General features: G+C 44.9%; 1 long non-coding RNA gene across 1 annotated transcript in view; it reads right to left on the bottom strand.

Annotated features, from left to right (window-relative positions):
- Positions 1-13,873, bottom strand: part of LOC144821877 (uncharacterized) — a 140,455-nt gene extending 126,582 nt beyond the window's left edge. Inside the window, exons 1-2 of the long non-coding RNA XR_013608487.1 lie at positions 13,785-13,873; positions 13,612-13,693 (exon numbers count right to left, since the gene is read on the bottom strand). This is a non-coding gene — a long non-coding RNA (uncharacterized LOC144821877). The remainder of the gene's footprint in view (positions 1-13,611; positions 13,694-13,784) is intronic.
- Between the last annotated feature and the right edge of the window lie 6,459 nt (positions 13,874-20,332).

The following is a 20,332-nucleotide window of genomic DNA, read 5'->3' as shown; positions in this document are numbered from 1 at the left end:
TTTCTCATCAGCATGTCCCTGCATGATGAGCAAAAATGTCAATGGCGCCTCCGGCCCGAGGCTCCGATTCGCCTCTCCACATCTTCCTCCGGAATCGCCCGTGATGCCGCAGTGGGCCTGCTGCTGCGGCGGGGAACTCTAACGAGTGGCAAAGACAGGCTGCTGTGGCTAGATGTTCCCTCACTAGCGCCCTCCCCTCCTGCCTGGCCGTGGCCAGTTGCCTGCAGAGCCTGAACTGCAGTGGTTGCCTGCTCAAGTGCCCGTGCCACTTCCTGGCAGCATTGGACCATCTGGATTTGCATGCCCAATGATCTTCAGGACAGCTGGAATGTTGTGTTGCCAATTATATAATTGGAGCGCGTGTACGCCGAGAGGCGTGTTAGGAGCTGGCGGTGGCGGTGCCGGGTGAGGTCCCGCTGGGTCAGCATGGCCTCAGTGTTTGCCTCCACTGCTGTGGTCATTCGCTCCATCCGGTCGGACAGCTGGCCAACATTCCTGGCTGTATTGTGCAGCTGCAGATGTATTGCTACAAGGTGTCGTGCCTGTTGTTGGTGGACGCGCAGCATGCGGCGCTCTATTGAAAGACCCGGCACATGCACAGTCACCCCCCTCCTCCCGGCGCGTGGTGTAGTTTGGCGCCACTCCCTGACCTGTCCGCTGGACTGGGTGGGCAAAGTAGGTGTGCGTTGTGTTGGTGGCCTGGCGGCTGCTGGTGTTGCCGATGCCACTGGCATGGGTCTCACAGTTGGCGGTTGTGGTGCACCTGTTGTCGCTGGCGTTGCAGGTGGTGGTAAGGCTGTTGGCGCTGGTGCTCGCCCTGATAGAGCCTGGTTGTGTGGATGGATGTGCGTCACCCTCAGAATCCTTCGGATTCTCGTCAATTTGCAGCCCCTTACTGTCGCTGCTGGTATCTTCAGCGCCACCTGTGATGTAAAGTGGACGTTGATTAATAACATGTATCTTGCACATGGAAGGTTGCTACATGCATGCAGGCTAGCATTCCCTGACTGGCAGTTGGATTGACTCTATTAGGACATATCTGGCTGTATGGGGCTGAATGTAAATTGTGGTCAGACTACATGTCCCACAATGCAATAGGAATTTTCTGGTGTGCATGGGCTGCATGACTGGGGTTTCTAATGGGTAGCTCTAGGGTCATGGCAATTGTTAGGGGACAGGGTCGCAGTCGCATGGCAATTACCTTGGCTTTCTTTGGTGGGTCGGGAGGTGTCCAGCCGGGTTACCCACACGTATGCCTCAGGTTGCAAGGTGTCCTCAACGAGGTCCTCCCATGAGGTGTTGGGAGGGACTGTTGGCTCTCCCCCTCCTGTTGCAACACGCTCACTCAGCCTCTCGCCGATCCTCTCCTTGGCACGACCTCGGAGGTCGTACCACCTCTTCTTGAGATCGTTGATTGATCGCTGGGTGACTCCAACTGAATTGACTTTTGTGCGGATGCGCAACCAAATTCGCCGTTTGTCGGCCACTGGCACCCTCCTGGAGTTCTTCCCGAACAGTCTGTCATGATCTCTACTGACTCTCTCAATCAGATGTTCAAGCTCCTGTTCGGAGAATTTCATTTTTCTCTTTCTCCCTGTGGAACTGGTCCCTGCTGCTTCCTGTGACATTGCTGCAGTGGGGTGTATCCTGATTCAAAGCTGGAGGTGGTTTAGAGTGGAGCTCTGTGCAGTGCTGCTTCCAAATCAGCCTCAGTATTCAGAATGAGGGAGGGAACAGCCTGCTTCCTGGTTGTGATGTCATCACTGTGCTAGAAATGCGACTTCCCGTTATTGCGATCTCGCTATTAGCGAGATCGCAATTTGCGATTTCGCTAATAGCGAGATCGCAATTTCAACACGGAAATTGTCCGATTTAGCGACTATTCTGCGATTTAGGGAAAATTGCAATTGGCTTTTGCGGCCGAATGCGAATCGCTATTTTTTTCCGCAGAATTTCATGAATCCCATTATGCGAATTCTAAATTACGATTCGGTATTTCTCGCAATTTAGAATTTGCAGAAAATGGGTTTCATGAATCTGAGGGATGGTGTCCAGACTCTTTTGGAGATTGGTGTCACCAGCAAAGTGTTAGCATGGCTACGCAGATTTCTCAACGATATTATACAGATGGTAAACTTAGGACCATTTAAATCACATGTCATGTCTGTATACAAGGGGGTACCACAGGGCTCATCCTTGAGCCCCATGCTTTGTAGTATATACGTTGCCCTTTTTCTAAAATTGTAAGATCCTGTGGGCTGGAGATCATCTCATATGCAGATGACACACTGCTTTATGCATCAATGTGTCCTAAGCCCAAACATATAAATGCTAAATTTAGAGACTGCATGAGAAAATTGCCTCCTGATGTCTTAGAGCTGCCCACAGCTGAACAGCGAAAAAATTAAGATCTTGCTGTTCAGCAATGCCTACTCCTACTATACAGATAATTGGTGGCTGTCTGACCTAGATGACGCCCAGCAACCTAAAAAAGTTGTAAAAACCTAGGCATCCTGATAGAGGATAACCTCAAGATGAAAGTGCAGGTTGGTTCCACATGCCGGGCCTGTTTCAGAACCATGCAAATGCTTAGCAACACATTTCAATGACTACCTCTCCATACCAGAAAAACTCTCACCCAGGCCTTGGTAGTCAGCTGTCTGGATTACGGAAACTCCCTTTTGGTTGGAGCTAATGAAACCCCTTATCAAAACTTTAGGTAGTCCAGAATACAGCAGCTCACCTTGTTTGTAAACTCCCTCTCCGCACTACCTCAGAGCCTACCCTCAGATCCCTTTACTGACTCCTGATCAGGGTACACAACATCTTTAAGCTAATATGCCTGGTACACAAAGCCCTCGAAGGAAAAGGCCCTGCTTATCTCCAAAACACACTTCACCATTCTTGTTCCACAAGAAATTTGAGATCCAAAGACAAGCACCTGCTCTGCCCACCATATTCGCACAGTCAAACACGGCAGCCACTCTTTCTCCTATCTTGTCCCCCATTACTGGAAGAAACTACCCCAGCATATTCAAGACTGTTCTGAAATCGCCCACTTCAAAAAAAGTTTGGAAACTTGGCCATTTTAACCTTCTGTTTCCTTTCTTTTTAGTTAAGCTGGATTGCACCGCAGTGCTGAGATACCCTCAGTGAGGGTGATTCGGCGCTCTATATCAAGTCCATATAACATAACATAACAAAACATTAGAACATAATACCAAATTAACTGCTTCATATTTAAAAGGGGCTCTTTCCCATACATTGTCAATTGATGAGCCCATAATCTTCAAGTTGAAAAGACATGTGGCTCATTTCAGGTTTTTGCTCTTTCAGATTAACTGAGCATTTTACTACTGCTGCCAAATCAGAGAAGTTACTTTTTTCAGAGGAAACCACTATTTTGTTACAAAAGCAAAGTTTATTTGAATTGAAAAGTTACATCAGTCAGTTTTTAAAAGAACGCCTGATAATTAATACTTCGAAACGTATAAGCACAGCAAGCCACTTGAGACCAATATCTTTTTATCATGCAACAGTTCATTTCTGGCTGAGATGAGAACAGGGTGGTACAGTATCTGATACCTGAAATGTGCCTTAATGTAAGTTAGCCTCAGCCCTAAACACTGCAATTTCTGCAAGGGATCCAGTTCAGAGAAGCTTGCAATGGACACTTGCCTCTGTCCAAATATGCTGGGCTACAGGGTATGAGGGGATGAGGTACCTCGGCCAAAAGAATAAAAGTGCCACAGGGCACGGAGTCCTATTACGAGCAAGAATTGGCTCAAGAAAAAGGTGAAAACCAAGTGTGACTAGACAGAAAAGGTGATTTTGCTACAGTTGAAAAATTGAATCTACATACTGTGTGTGGGGAGAAGAGGCAGTAGAAACATTGAGGCTACTTTCTTGAATACTTGAGCACTTGGTATGAATCATTCATGCTTCACATCTGCAGAGGTACGTGAGCCTGCTGATATCAGCCTAGCAACCACCCTGCGTACATATGGGTACAGTCACACAGTGAGCTGTATTTTACTGGATAGACCTCAAAAGTGCTCTTGTTTCTCATTATGTGGTACTGCACATGCACTAGAGCATGGGGATTGTGAGAAAGTGCCTCTTTTGACATGGTTAGCCCCCACTTTTTGCCTGGAGATTGATGTGGTTTAAATTGTAGTGTCCCCTGTGCCAGTGCTTCTTCCCTAAAACGATTTCACAATTGGCACTTCAGGCCCCTTTAAGTCCATAGTAAATGGTACATGCTTACCTAGGGCATTGGGAGTAAAGAGGGTCCCCTAGGGACCCCTCACCTAGGCCACACAGACTACCACTACAGCATGCATGGCCTGGTGCAGACAAAATAACAAAGTCAACATGGCACACTGCTTTTGTGCCATGCTTACTGGCACTGCCTCAGGTATAGGTAAGTCACCCCTCTAGGCAGTATGCACTATATCCTAGGTGTTGGCATAGCTGCCTGAGCAGATATGCCCCATCAATATTAAAGTCTATTGTTAGATATTGTCAGTGCCAGGGAAGCCGTAGAGAGTGCATGGGCTGGAAACTCGACAACTCGAGTTCCAAAGCACCATGATGGCTTCTCTGAAACCAGGAGTGTTTGGTACCAAACCACTCCTCTCAATGAACCCACACTTATGCCAGTGTGGGATTTATTAAACCATGTACTCAGAGGTGCCCCTGAAAACTACCATCCCAGGTGTGGTCATAGACTGGCTGTAGGCAGCCTGCCACCACCAGACATGTTTCTGGATCCCTTGGTTGAGACTCTCTGCTCTCTGGGACCAGAAACAATGCACAGCCTGGGCATAGGTGTCACACCTCCTCCTCCTGGAGGGGCAAAGTGATTGAGAGGGAAGCTTCAAAGGCTGCTGCCTTTGTAATGCAAACCCCAGCCTCTGTTGCTAGCAGCAGATGGCAGCCCCCAGTTTACATCCCTACTTTGGGTGGAAAAATCAATGGGAAAACCTAGAACAATAGTATGCCCAACTCTGCCAGCTCTGCTCCTAGGGTCTTTCAGTCCCCGCCATCTTGCAGATGGGGAGTCTCCTCCAATCAAGTCTAGGACTGTTCCCCTCCTACAGCATGGTGACTATGTTGAGGCCGTAGTCCACTTCCTTAAAATGCCCCCATATTTAGTATTGAGGTGGTTTCCTCAGTCCCTGAAACTAGTTTCTGCCGACCTAAGAAGAAGGACGAAGAAGACACCGTGCAGCGAGGCCTGAAGATGCCTACTGACTTTGACTCTGCCCTACCGGCCTGTCTCCAGCTTATAAGACACTACAAAAGAAGACTACACCTGTACTGCAGCCAGCAAGTTCTAGAACCCGAAGAAGACTGCCTGGTCTTTGATAAGGACCAGAACTCTCGAGGATAGCGGACCTTTCCCCAAGACACCTACACAAACAATTCTAGTGCCCTCCAAAACCGTGAGTCCTGCCCTCTCTGCCCCCGATGGCTCCAGCCTGTATCCAGGTTGCCCACTGATCCCCAACAGGTTCCCCAGCAATCATGACCTCAAGTCCAGTGTTGGCTGGCCCTTCCTGGACTCCACACTGCATCCTGCAGACTGAATCCAGGGGTTCCCCCTGACGACAGCCAGCTCCGGTAAGAAGGACCCAACGTCAAAGGACACCCTCCACACAAAGCCCCTGGGCCTTGGTGAGCTGAACCAACAGTGCCCCTACAACCCTTAATGTCTCAACTTACCTCTGCTGTTGCTGGTTTCCTCCGTACAGCCTTGGTGCGATGCCTGCAGCCTGTTTGTCCATCTGAGTATCCCCTTTGAAAAGCATTGGGCGCCCAATGCTGTATTTGCACCCTACACCGGCTCGCCCCTGTGCCGCTGGTGGTGTATAACTGGTGCTGCTTTGTGTCCCCACCCTGTGCTTGCTCGGGCCCCCAAAGTTTGGCTCCTGGAAATGAACTACTTACCTGCAAGCAGCATGGCTACAAGCACCCCCAGTCTCTATTGAAATGAATTGGGTCCAGCTCCGAATTTGACCTCTGCACCCGGCCGTACCTGTGCCGCTGGTGGTGCAGATTATGTGCTTACCTGAACCTTGCGCTCTGCTGATCTTAAACACCAAAGACTGGAACTGTAAGTTGGGTACTGTAAAACCACATTGTTGTTAACCTCCAAAGTTTAAATTGTAACTGGTTGAAAATTGCACTGTGTCGACTTTTGAAAGATGAAAGTATTTTTCCTGAAAAACATACTTACCTTTTTGCAAAGATTTTGGTCATAAAATAAAACTTAAACTAAGCTTATTTTTATCAAATTGGTGTGAATCTCCTTTTTGAGTCATCAATTGGTCAATGTGTTTGCAATGCATGTCTTACACTCCTCTGTGTTAGACCTAAGGCTGCTCAAGCACACTACCACTCATAGAGCATTTTGAGTTTACATTAAGCCCTGTACACTTCTGGGGAATATGTGGAGTCTGTGCACGGTATAACCACCTAGTGGAATACCATATACAGCACCGGCTTCCTACAGGACTGAAGAAAGAAATCTGTAGTGGATCTAATATGCACATGCTTGATTGCACCGTATATCGAAATCCGGTATTTGTAAGGCACAAACTACTCACCCCTAAGCTGCCACCGGTGATCGAACCATGAGCCCTGCACTCTGGAGTCAGCTGCTCTGGCCGCTGCACAACACCTATCCCTTCTATTTCACAAGGTCAGTCCTTCCCGGGGCACATGGGTACATGTGATACACCATCCCCTTATGAAAAAAAGGATGTGAAATATAGAAATGTCTACGGCCAGTGGCTCTGTTCTAGGTGCAAGGCAATGTGCTCTCACACAGAATACATTTAGGGGCATATTTACGAGCGGAGTTGCTTCATGCAAAGTGATGCAAGAGTGTTGTAAGTCCTAAATAAGATTTATGAAGAAACGCAAGCCCACTTTGCATGGCGCTGACTGGCTCTATAAATCTGGAGTAAAGCAATGCAGCACAAATCCGGATATGTTTCATGGGCATTGCCTGGGTGTTTCTACACAACTCCCATGGTTTTTAATGCATTCCCAGATTTACTAGAACTGGTAAACCTGGGAATGTGCAAAAAAGATATGCCTTCCCTTCCCAAAGCAGCGTAACGAGCATAAATATTTGCATTTCGTTCAAGTTCGCCAACTCATCCTACAGGCGACCATTCTGTCGCGATTAGACTATGGGAACTGTCTTTATCTAGGCGCAAACCAAGCCAGCGTTAAGCGCCTGCAGAGGGCTCAGAACGCTGCTGCTCGCATGTTGCTGGCTCTCCCCTCTATCTGCCCAGTTTTCCATGTCCTGCAGAGGCTTCAATGGCTGCCAATAGCAAAGCGCATCCAATTTGAGATGCTTTGCTTAGCGCATAAGATCTTATCACCCCAGGCTCCGGTTGGCTTGAGGGGATTGCTGCAGTCTTACATCCCCCGTCGCCCTTTAAGATCTGCCACCGCAGCACGTGTATGCACTCCGCGTGTCCAGAGAGCCAGAGCGGGTGGTCGTTCCTTCTGCTGTCTGGCTGCGCAACTTTGGAATTCGCTCCCCGGGTCAATTAGAACAATTCAGAACCATCTTGTGTTCCAGAAAGCCATTAAGACCTGGCTTTTTTTAAAGGCTGGTTGTCGCGGTTAATGTCAAGGGGTTGTTGGTCTGCACTGGGACGCTCTGTTGCTGGGGCAGCCATGCGCGTTATAAATCTAACAAATAAATAAAATATTTCTCCTCATTAATTCCTCATTCTACCTGTGTTACATTCTGTAGTATACATAGAAAGAGGAATTTGCCGCTCAGAATTCTTTATGTGCAGGAAGGCGCCCCTTCCTGCACAAAAACAATCCTGCAAGTAACATAGCAATCTTTGCACCATGGAGCCAGGGTGCCTGCTTTGGTGCTAGCCAGCCAAAAGGGCGCCAGTACAGGAGTAAGTCAGCACTGCACGATATTGCCTTAAATATGGCATATTCCTGCCCTTTTGCTATCACACATTTCAGCAAGGCGATTTGCTGTCCTGCGTTGCACTTCATCCCTTTTTCAAAAATCTGCCCCTTAGTATGGATCTTTTTTGTTTGAGACCACAAGCTTTCAAACAGCATTCTTCACTTTTGTGGGGGAAATCAGGGAAGGGAACGGGACGATTGAGAGAGTGGTTGTAAATGTGCTTTGGGACTGATGGCTAAGTGCACATAGAGGCTAGATTGCCTCTCGTGCACCCCTGAATCAATATTAAGGAGGAAAGTGTGCACCTGCCTCAGATCCTCTGCAAAAATTAAAAGCAGCCTCTCTATGAAAACTATAGATCTCAGGATCGCTTACAATAATCATTCTTACCGGCTTGTTAGAACTTTGTAAAGCATATATACAATTAGGATCAGTTAACAATATTCTCCAAAGGTACGTTGTTGTTAAAATTCTAATAAATAGTTTGAAGCTCTACGTTATATCAATTATCTTCTTCTGCTACCTCGTCCTGCTCCTAAAATCACGATTTACAGAAATGCTGGAGAACATGTTGGATGTGTCAAAGACCAATTAAAGGAAAATGTGTTTCTGTCTTCAGGTAAAAGGACAAGGTGGTCCTCGGCATGGTAAGATCAAACACTCCCCCAAACCGGGAAGAATAGAAGTGAAGAATAGAAGAGAAGGAGACAAACAGGCACTGTGTACTATTGTGAAAATAGATTTTAAGGATCTATACAACACCCCACATTGTTATGTCCTTGTACGAAGATAAAAGGACTAGAATGTGATTGAAGCTTGTAATAAAACCTGTGCCCCAAGGCACTAAAAGAACCATTTTCATCTTTTGTGTGATCAATTTGTGACCACTTTGAACACCTATCTGATGTTAGGATAGAAAAAGAAAACCTGAAACCTGGTGGAAACAATGGTAAACATTCAAACAGAAAAGATTTCTTGAAACAGGGAAAAGGGTCAATTCTGTGTGAGAGGCATTTGGTGTGCAATACTGTCCTTTGTTGAACAAGGATTTATGTTTTGATAAAGTATCTGATTACCTGACAATAACAAGACATTGGGGTGAAAACTGTGACAGATGCATCAGACGTTTAATAGTTGACAACATTTTGAAGGGCCAGAAAGAACACTCAGTGAGCTAAGTGCACACTGCTGACATCAGAAGCCAGAATTATAACGTGTCTTCCCTCAGGCTTTTTTAGGGAAGGATTTACTAGTTTGTACTTTTCAATGTGAGGGACAGGCTACATGTCTCCTTAATAATAATTTTTAGAACAACAACAGAGTGGTGGAGAAAATGCTTTGTAAAATCGCAGCTACTGATAATTACTTGGATCACATTTCACCCAGTCATTGATTTCCCATGATGGGAATTTGTCATATGCAAATCAGAGTGTGTTCTAATCCAATAGGAACAGTCCATCCCGGCAACATACCCGCTAAATGGGAGCACAAGCCACCTCAGACCAGTGCTGGCCATTTGGGCTGAGTCCCTTTAATTCCACTAGATCTGTCACATTAGAATAGATGTCATTGGCCCGGGGAACATCACTTACAATGCAACTTTTACCACGCAGTGCTTTTACATCGTAGCTTTTACAACGCAAACCATCACAACGCATTGCGCTGGGGGCGCTCTAGGATAGGGAATATATTTAATTTACTATCCAACACCTTCCCTACTATCCACGGGGACTGGAGTTGGAATAGTAAATTAAATAAATCACTATCCAGCGCCCCAAAGCACTTTGCGTTGTAATGGTATGCGTTGTAAAACTCGCATTGTAAAAGCATGCGATGTAAAATCATGCGTTGTAATGTCGTACATCCCATTGGCCCTAAGTAAGGTGCAGCTTGAATCCAAAGGCAATGTGTCTCTGACCATATCAGTGGCATTACTAGCCTCTGCCTTAAGAAAAACATAAATGCAATAGGTTGAATGGTTGAAATAATCTCAACCAGTGGTAGGCACTCATTACTGCATTCAAGTCAGTTACTTTGTTGCTCACTTAGTCCCATCACTCCAGAAAGCTACCATTTGCAAATCATTGGGAGCAGTATAGACCCATCTGCCAAGTCAGGTCCCCTATAGACAGTAACACATGCCATCACAGACCTGTCTCAGCTCGTTCGGTCTCATCAATGAGGCACAGCTTGATTCCAGTGGTTAAAGTGGCACATTCCATAGCATTGTAATGTGGAATCAACAGGCAACATCTGGAGGTACGAGGAGAGCACTGTGGTGTTTTAAGAGTTAAATGGGCCATATGTGTAGATCAAAGCTTTCACAAAGAAGTGCATCGTATAATGCAATCAACAAGAATATCCCCTTGGTATTTACACATCAATAGACTTGTTTGACTACCCCAACGTCTTTCCCAAAGCCTTGCGCCTTGATGGTTGTGCATTTCTTAATAGTGTCTTGTTTTCCCTGCTGGCAGGATCAGTGTTATTAAACATAGTTTCAGTGGATATCCACTATCACCCCTTATGATGAAGTACTGCCTGGCTGTACATAATTCTGTTGTGTGTCTCGTCATTTTGTGTGGTGCAGTTCATGAATCTAAATCCACCTTTAATAACTCAGCCTCATCCTTTAATCAAGGTTTTGCTTTTTGCGTTCATGGCGAGGTTTGCAGGCATTTAAGGCCTCGATTAATAGTGCCTCTTTATTTAACAATCCATTTACAAACAGCTATGTCTACAGGCATCACAACAGGAAATGGGGCAGAGTTTATCCTACTTTGTAATAACTTGGTGCAGTAAGTCTGTATTCCCAGATTAACATTGGCAGCACTAACCAGATTAAATTTAACAAGGGAAAAAAGACCTTGGGCCATATGTATGACCCGTTTTGTATAACTCTTGCACCATGCAATGTGGTGCAAGAGCGACGCAAACCTTAAGTCAAATTTTTGAAGCTATGCAAAGCCACTTTGAGTGGGTCCAAAAATATGGAGTAACACAACAAAGTGAAAATCGCTGCATTGCGTTGCCCTGCCCTGGGGAGGCGGTTTATTGACGCTGAGTGGATGTTCCATTGTATTCAACGCATTCCCAGATTTTCAAGTTCTTGTAAACCGGGGAAAAGGCCAAAAGATACGCCTCTCCAGGAGAGGCATAGCAGGAAGAAACATATGCATTCCACTGCACACATAGAAAGAAGAATATGCCTCTAAGGATTGCTTTAATGCATGAAGGTGTCCCTTCCTACACATAAACAATTCTGAAAGCAACACAGGCACCCTTGCACCATGGTGCAAGGATGGCTGTCTTGGTGCTAGGCTTGCCATTGTTCGTCACTCAGGGGGAAAAGTCAGTTATGCCTTAAATACAGCACAATCCTGCCCTTTCCCATTGACATAATGCATCACAGCAAAGTGAGTTGCTGTGCTGCACTGGACCACTATTTCATTAAAATGCTCCCTAGACAATACTCAGATATGCATATTTTGATGAGGTGTGTAACAAAATCCACATTTTTCTCCAAAGGGGGGAAAAAGATGAACTTATATTTGCAAAAGGGAAAACTCATATGAGGAGCATTTTAAGAATTCCAAATCCGGGGTTATTGAATTTTATTGGGTATGATGATTATTTTTTAACCATCCAGGACACTCATAATAAGCACCTTGATAGAAGAATGTGTACGTCTAATGTAGATAGGACATGGAAGGACCCATTCAAATGTAGTGGCTTATCTTACCTTCTCTTGTATGAATTGGTATGATTATTTCTGTGCATTGATGCTTTGTTATTATGTGCTGCTGTGTTACGCCAAATGTGTCATGAATGACTTTCTGGAGGGAACAGATGTACTATTTCTAGTTCGAAAATGCATCTGGGGGCATATTTACCATTGTTTTTGTGTTGCCCTTGCACCAGTACAAGGGGGCGCACGTGCAAGGCAACAGCAAAGTCAGATTTATCAAGCCACGCAAGATCACCTTGTGAGGCCCTGAATGTCTTGATAAATCTAGATTTTGGTGCATTCCCAGATTTCCCATTAGTGGTAGACCTCGGAATGTGTCAAAATGTTAGGCCCCCCCAGGTGAGGTAAATATCTTTATGTGTCATCGTTTTTTCTCTTTCTATGTGTGCTGCAGAGGAAAATGCCTCAGAAGATTGTTTTTGTGCAGGAAGTTGTGCCTTTTTGCACAATATAAATCCTGCTGATAACACAGGCACAGTGGAGCAAGGGTGCCTGCATCTGCATGAGGCAGTCAAGAGTGACTTTTTTTAAGCTGGATAACCCGCACACTCCTCTTTTTTTCTCTTATACTCTCTTCTTCAATTATTCTATTTTTGTTATAGGTGCTGCCTTTAGAAACTGACTGGCTCCTGTCAGTTATAACATAATGTAAAGAGACAAACAAATCCTGTTTGTTAAAGACGCACTGTACACTTGCCCCTTAGGTGCTTAACTGATATCTGATTCCAAAGTAACCATACTCATAATATGAGTCTATATCATCATCATTAACATATGAAAAACTAACACGACTGAAAAAAACAGTATAAAACAGTCTCTCATAGGTTCTTCTTATTTTCTTCTTTATTCTTTTTTCAAATCATGTTGCTGAATATCTTCAGTGTCATTTTACCTTCATTACTTCATGAATCCTTCACATTTACACTTCCTTCCCAATGCATTTCGGTAAAGTTTACCTTCGTCAGGGGAATGCTACAGTAATACATAATAAACAATGTATGTCTTCTCCTTCATACTTTTTAGGGATTTTCCCACACCAGAGACACCGACCTCGTATTTAAACAATATAATCGTGGTTGTTAAAAGTGAATCAACAAGTCTTTGCCACCTCCCTTATCGTGCTCTATGAATATTATGTACAAATGTGTCTGGTACCACTGAGTTTAAAAAAACCACACTATGGGCCTCATTAAGATTGCGGTCACATAGAACACCCACCGCGAGATTAGGATGGCGGTGGGATTGCGGTTGGACCAGCGGCGGACGGCAGGTCCGTCCGCCGCTGATCCGCGGGGTGGGGAGGGCTATTTGGTGACGGTGTCTGCAAGACACCGTCAGCCAAATTAGGATTTGCACGGAGACATGCTTTTCCGCGGCGGCTTTTCCGCCGTGGAAAAGCATGTGGACTTTGGCTTTTGGGGGCCTGTTGCGGGCCCCCAGGGTGTCGGGGGGTGGGGGGTGCACATGGGGGGTACCTATGGTACCACCCAACATTTACGTGCACAAAGCGGCAGGCACCGCGCGGTGCCTGCCGCTTTGTGCATGTAAATGTAATACATGCATTTTTAACATTGCGGTGGGTGCTGCTTGAAGCAGCACCCGCCGCAATGTTATTAATACAGGATGTGACCGCCACCCTGGCGGTCACATCGTAATTTGCACTGAGGGACCGCCGCTGCCCCTGCGGACGGTCCCTCCTACTCTATGGTGGCGGACGGACTCTGGTCCGTCCACCATCATAATCGGCCCCCTAGTGTATCAATAACCATGCCTCACTGACCTGTGTTAAAATATTTCAAAATGCCTGTAACAACAAAACGTTGAATAAAAAACATAATAAGGTTCCTCTCTCTCTTTGGATTACCACATGTGCTCTCTTAAATAAATCCAAAAAAACTCTTTCTACCTTAATCGTTGTCAGGAACATGTATTCTTTTACTATCTCATAACACTGCTCGTATCTCACAAAGCGTCGTGAATGGCATCCACTGTGGGAAAAACACGCATCGCTATTACTTGACTTGTTCTCGCTAGCCCTTAACTTTACTTTTTTTACAAGTTCCCATATTTCCTCCATACCTTGAGTGTTCAATTTCACTGTTCCAAACACTGGCTCTCAAAAGTTTTCCTGCTGATGAACGCGCTCGACTTGCCGTCTTGCCTTTCTCTGGCATGTGACGAGTGTGGTAATTGTTATAAAAAACGGACTACGAGATTTCTACTACACTAATTTCCAGCCGCCATCTTAACCTAGTTCTCCTATCTGGTCTGCCTCTTTTACTTCCTAGTTATACATATTCCTGTAATGCTAACCCACATATGCTACTGGAAAAACCAGTGGCAAAGTAAATAATACTAAATTAAAAAATTAAAAAATAACTGAGGGAAAAGTACCCGATGAAAAATTGCCTAATGAAAAAATATGTGCATCTGACGTTTTAATGTGCTATGCTGTGGAAACATGACTTCTAAGTGTGTGTCCCTGATACCTATCAATATTAAGACCTGTAGTGTCATGTAGTGTGTGATGTCCCCCAAATGTGACTATTGATCCACTTTTGTCACTGTTTTATTCTGTTTGTTTCAGTCGTGTTAGTTTTTCATATGTAAATGATGATGATATAGACTCATATTATGAGTATGGTTACTTTGGAATCAGATATCAGTTAAGCACCTAAGGGGCAGTCAAGAGGTGAGCCAGCGCAAGGAAAGGACAGAAATGCGCCCTATTATGCTAAATACAACACATTTCTCCCCTTTCCCTTTCACACAGCTTAGTGCAATAAGCTAGCTTGCTGTGTTGTACTGTGTGTAAAAGTGTGTAAAAGTGATACATGTGCCCCATAGTCTCAACACTCATGAATACTTGTTCTCTATTTTAGTTTATTGTAGCTTTATTCATATCTTCTATAGTCTTCAAAAGGTCTTTATTTAGAAAATACACCAATATGTTTTGCAAGTGCACGCCATTCTCAGCCCTGCCAAGTGTCACACATCCAGTGTGACACTAACGCATTTTAAGTTTCATTACCGCATTCCCGCATGTGAAATGATTGTCACGCAAATCAGGTTACTTAAAAGCTGAGCGTATTACCGGTATTTGTGGTTTGTAGAGTCTGATATTAGTTAGGTTACACAAACACAAAGCAGACTGGGCACAGCAGCCTATGCGAAGTCTGCTATGTTTTGATGGTTCATCCTGATTGGACGGTGTTTTGATGTATTACCTAGTAGGTAGGCTGACCTGCCAACCTCCCCCGGCAATTGGTCCTTATAGGACGCACGTGCGTGCGTGCAGCCGTACAATGGTATATTCCCCGCTCAGCGCGGGATTCCTGATAGATCAGATGACGTTGATGAGATCGGCCTCACTCTCGTGCGAGTGGTTGTGGGGGGAAGGCTGCACAGCACTGGTAATGGCAGTGCGCATCTCAGAGGTCAATCATTTAATTGAAATAAAGGCAAATCCCCGCCACCGCGACCGGCAGGAACCCCACAGACCGCAGTGGCCGCTGCCTGGAACCTTCATCTACTGCTCAGACTGAGAGTCGGTCTGAATCATGCCCGGGCGGCTGGTTTTGGATGCGGGAGTCGTTGCGGCCACGAGGCGGCCGAAATCGAATTGATGCTCCACTCGCAAAAAAAAGTGAGTGAGTCAGTGTGCTTAATCCTTGGAAAGAGTGCAATGTGATAAAATGAGGGGAAGGGCGGCCTTCAGATGGACGCCAAGGAGCAGGGATCGCAGAGAGGGGCACTTGACGTCCACTGTATATTCATTTGGAGGGACGGGCACTGGCATACAGATGGGGCATCAGTCGTCACGCGACCAGGACCCAGCCCACTCGGCTGCGGCGCCACCAGCCGGGATCAGCTGCCAAGTAACATGATGATCAGTGCCTGAGAAAAGCAGGTAATGTATTAACTAAAAATCATCAATTACATATAAGTTGCTATCCACTCGTGAGCTATGTGCACTTTCATTTCTGCTGCTTTCCGATGTTTCTTTCCTCCCTCAGCCTGTGCCCCAGCCCGGGCCCCCAATAATTGTTGCAGTCGCCTGGCAATGCTAAAACTCTCCTTCAACACGTCCTCCGTGTCCGAGAGAGGCTGAGCAGGTGATGTTTAGGTCAGGCCCGCCTCCCAAACACGGCTAAGAAGGGACTGCGAATCTGGCAATTTTTAACACAATCCATACAGGTTTGAAGTTCGCTAATTCACAAAAAGGTTCTAATAATTACACAAAATACAAATATGCATGCCACTGACCAGTTTTGCATTCAGAGGTCTTCAAAAGCGTTGCGACTAGGGAGAGACTGACTTTTATACTGTACAGCAGCTGAGAGTGCATGCTGCCGGCTGAGCCAATGAGTGTAACACACAGAGACAAACTTCTCTTTTTCCCTTACCTAGGTTGTGCAGTGTAGTGTTATGACATTACTAGAGAAAATGTAAGTCGTTATTAAATAATTGCTACCACAGGGATTTATAACAGCAGAGATGTCCTATAACCCTGTTAAAAGACTTGAATGTACCAATGATACATTGCATATTTCCCAAATTACGATCAGTTTACGATCTGTGATTTGTAGCAGTTTTAAGATTTTCTTAGTTTCTTCTTGCTCAAATGAGTGTCATTTCTGAAATGTACATGTTTCCCTCATCTTTACTGCCTGCTTTTGCTCGTGAGAAAGTGTCACTCATAGTAGTTAAAATGTCACTCATAATTACACTGAAATTATAAAAATGTCACACATAGCAATCTGAAACCTTGGCAGCTATGCATTCTGCTGTGTTTTTACCTGTTTGACGTTGTGCTTTCTTAGCTTTGATGGCTAACTCGAGAGTCTGGTTGTGGGGCAGTTACAGTTGTAACTCCAAGTGGAATAGGTCCTCACATGGATTGTCATGTCCTCCTCGTATGTGTGGTGTTAATTGTACGCTAGTGGTGGGTGCCCTTTAGTGGATTTCCATGTTACTTTGTTCATTTGGGCTTTGTGAAGTGTGTATGATCAACGAAAGATATTTTAATGTGTGTTTTTAACCCCTTAAGCGCTGCGCACGTTCAGCGGCCGACGGCACCACTACCTCCGTAGTGCTGCCGTCGACCGTTGAACGTTCGAACTGTACCTGCGCAATGGAACGTCCAGCACTGGAGCTGGACGTTCCATAGCAGCTATGAGGTTAAACAGCGGTGTTATACAGCAACGCTCTCGCAGCCACAAAAAACAGTGTACAGTTTAGACAAAACAACAATCGGTATTGATACAATTGAAAGAAAGCAGCAGATCTGTTTGTTCAAATTCCTTTTCAATGATGTTTTAATTGGATCCAAGCTCAGCCGACACGTGTTTCATCGTGTTAAAGTGGAGTCAACACGACTCTTCAGGGCTAGTGGATAGCATTCGGGCATCCACGGTTAGATGCGTGAATACTCTGCGCAAAGAAATGGCTTGTCCTGGTAAGATATTGGCGAGTCTGCCAATATATTTATTCGATCAACCCTGGTTCCGGGTTCAGGAGTGTCTTTAACACCGCTAATTTATATTTGAGCACACAAAATGTTGCATGTCTGTATTCGACGATGACTATACACGAGTGCGTGAATAGCTGTACCGGGAGGGGACCCGACTGCAGGAGTAGCGCGTTCTGTGTGTAGGTATAGAACTCTTCACGGGTAGCGTTAGGTTCAATCTGTTAGTCGAAGTCCCTCCTCCGTTGATTCCCGGTCGCCGTGTTCCAAGAAGGTCCGATGCTATCCACTAGCCCTGAAGAGTCGTGTTGACTCCACTTTAACACGATGAAACACGTGTCGGCTGAGCTTGGATCCAATTAAAACATCATTGAAAAGGAATTTGAACAAACAGATCTGCTGCTTTCTTTCAATTGTATCAATACCGATTGTTGTTTTGTCTAAACTGTACACTGTTTTTTGTGGCTGCGAGAGCGTTGCTGTATTACAGTTTGGGTAATCTCTGATTGTCTTAGAACGGTTTTGGGTTAATCCGTTCGCTCTTCACGCGCCACACTAAAAAACTCATTTCCACACACTGTCCAGCGTACACTTCAGGTAGAGCGCCTTTTTCTGAAATTTCTAAGAAACCCTTCTAGCCGTGATTTAAACAGCGGTGTTATTGTTTTCTGCCAATGGCTTTTTTCTCTGTAATCATACATTTTAGTGTGTATCCATCTCAGGGGCGGCTCCTCCATGTGGGCAGAGGAGCATCGCCCCACTGCTTTTTCGCCGTGTGAAAGCAGAAACATAAAATGGTATTTTAAATACCATTTTATGTTTCTGCTTTTCGCACTGCGAGAAAGCAGAAGGGTTTGGTTGGGGGCAGGCTGGTAGGCGGTCCTGCAATAGAGCAGGGGGTGGAGGGGCTAGCCCACTGCTGTGGGCCTTGACTGTTTGGTCAGCCCTCTGGCCGACCAAACCAGTCATGCGCACTGTCTCTTTTCTCCATGTAGGCTTCCCCATATAGGGACCTGGCTGGGCGCCCCATCCACCATCGCTGTGTTGTGATTGGCTTAGGGGAGGGGATGGGGGCTGCCTGCTTCCTGTTCCTGTGAGGCAGGAAAGCAGGTGCAGACCTAGGAGTAAACACGTGGGACCCGGGAAAGGTACATTTTATCTATATATATATATAAAAACGAATATCTGTCTGTCTGTCTATCTGTCTGTTTGTCCTTTATGCACTACTACACCATTCATCCGATCGCCATGAAACTTTAGGAAGTGGTTGAGTACACTCCCCCGAAGGTTTCTGGCATAAATTTGTTTTAAATATCGGCCCCGCCAGGGTCCTCATAATCTTTCGAATACTGATGTACGCAAAAGACGGAAAAACTAAAAATTGTGTATCCACAAGCACTCAAATAAATAAATAGAATTAAAACAGCATTCATCCGATCGCCTAGAAACTTTGGGAAGTTGTGGAGTACACTCCCGCAAAGTTTTCTGCCATAAAATTGTTTTAAATATTGGCCCCCCAGGGCCCTCATTATCTTTCGAATACTGATGTACGCGCAAGATGGAAAAACAAAAAATCGTGTATCCACAAGCACTCGAATAACTAAATAAAATGAAAACAGCATTCATCCGATCGCCAGGAAACTTTGGGTAGTTGTTGAGTACACTCCTGCGAAGGTTTCTCACATAAATTGTTTTTAAATATCGGCCCCCCCAGGGCCCTCATAATCATTCCAATACTGATGTATGCACCAGACGGAAAAACAAAACATTGTGTATCCACAAGCACTAGGATAAATAAATAGAATTAAAACAACACTTTAAAATGTTTTCCACATTAAAATGAATAAGTTTCAATAAAAATGACGCAATGTAAATCGAATGGTATCAGAACGAGTTTTCTTGAAAATCCTTTCTTCGGCGATCGCATCAACGCGCAACGGGTAAGCTACTATATAATATGTTTATGTTATTTAAACCCCCCGCGTGACCCCCCTTCCCTCGCAACACCTCCCCCCTGTGCTCACCCCCCACCCGTGAACCATGCCCGCCGTGACTGATCCATCTCTTCCTGTAGATCATTGTTTTTGTTTATACTCTTCCTGCTCGTCTAAGCATTCCTTGTTAAGCCCATGTAAGGTTTTCTTTCTGTGTGGGTAGACATGGACAATGCTTTTTCAACAAACTATATTGCCTTTCCAGTTACTATGTGTTTGTTGAGGATTCTTCCTAGATGAATGGTTATTTTTACCCACCTTGGCTATATAATTGTAATTAAACACAATAATAAATAAACCACAAAATAAGCTTATTTAGCTCAGCCTAGGATTTGCCAATGTGTTTTTTATGCTGCGATAGTGCATGCTCAGTAGTGGTGTTCATTAAAGCATTCATCAGCCACCGCTGATGATGTTCATTACATTTTTTTTCATGGTTGACAGCTTCCGTAGGGTGATCTTTGATTATCACACATCATAGTTAATTCCCCAAAGGTAAAACATAACTGATTAGCACAATGTTGCAAGAATATTTAATGATCATTCACCAATTAGCTGAAAACCCACAGAAAGTGATTTCTGCAGGACAGTTTTCTTTTGTGACCGCATCACAACAACCATTTGCATTTCTCACTGAGTAACGGGCAACAAAACGCCATTCTGCAATGCATTTATACACAAAAAAAAGAAAGGCAATTATTGCATTTAGGTAACTTAGTGATATGTGCTCAAGAAGAAACATCTGCATCAGTTTTGATTGCAGTCATTCTGGTGATAGTCTCAGTAGGAAGCTGGCTTTTTATATACTTTACAAAAGCCAAGTTTAATGTGCACAGAGTCATAGGGATCCCCAGAGGTATAGCAGAGGCTAAAATAGATAATACTAAGAGCTCTATTTGTGGCAGTGTGGTCGAGCAGTTAGGCCGATCAGAGGGTGGTGTTAAGCATTTATTGTCCATACTTCGGCAAGAAATTATGTCACACACTCAAAGACTGAATCGAAACCAATTGGTCGGTATAAACAGTTATACTTTGTATTTTATTTATGAATCAAGGGATTTCAGGTAAACAGGTTTGTAGAGTTTCAAGCAATATTTTCCAGTCGGAAAGAAAATACTTAGTTTTCAGGATAAATAGTTAGTGCAATACAGAGAGAACACATG

This window comes from Lissotriton helveticus, chromosome 2_2 (genome assembly GCF_964261635.1).
Source record: "Lissotriton helveticus chromosome 2_2, aLisHel1.1, whole genome shotgun sequence".
Taxonomy (NCBI): Eukaryota; Metazoa; Chordata; class Amphibia; order Caudata; family Salamandridae; genus Lissotriton; species Lissotriton helveticus.
Note: the sequence above shows the minus strand (reverse complement) of the source record. Positions and strands in the feature narration are given on the sequence as shown.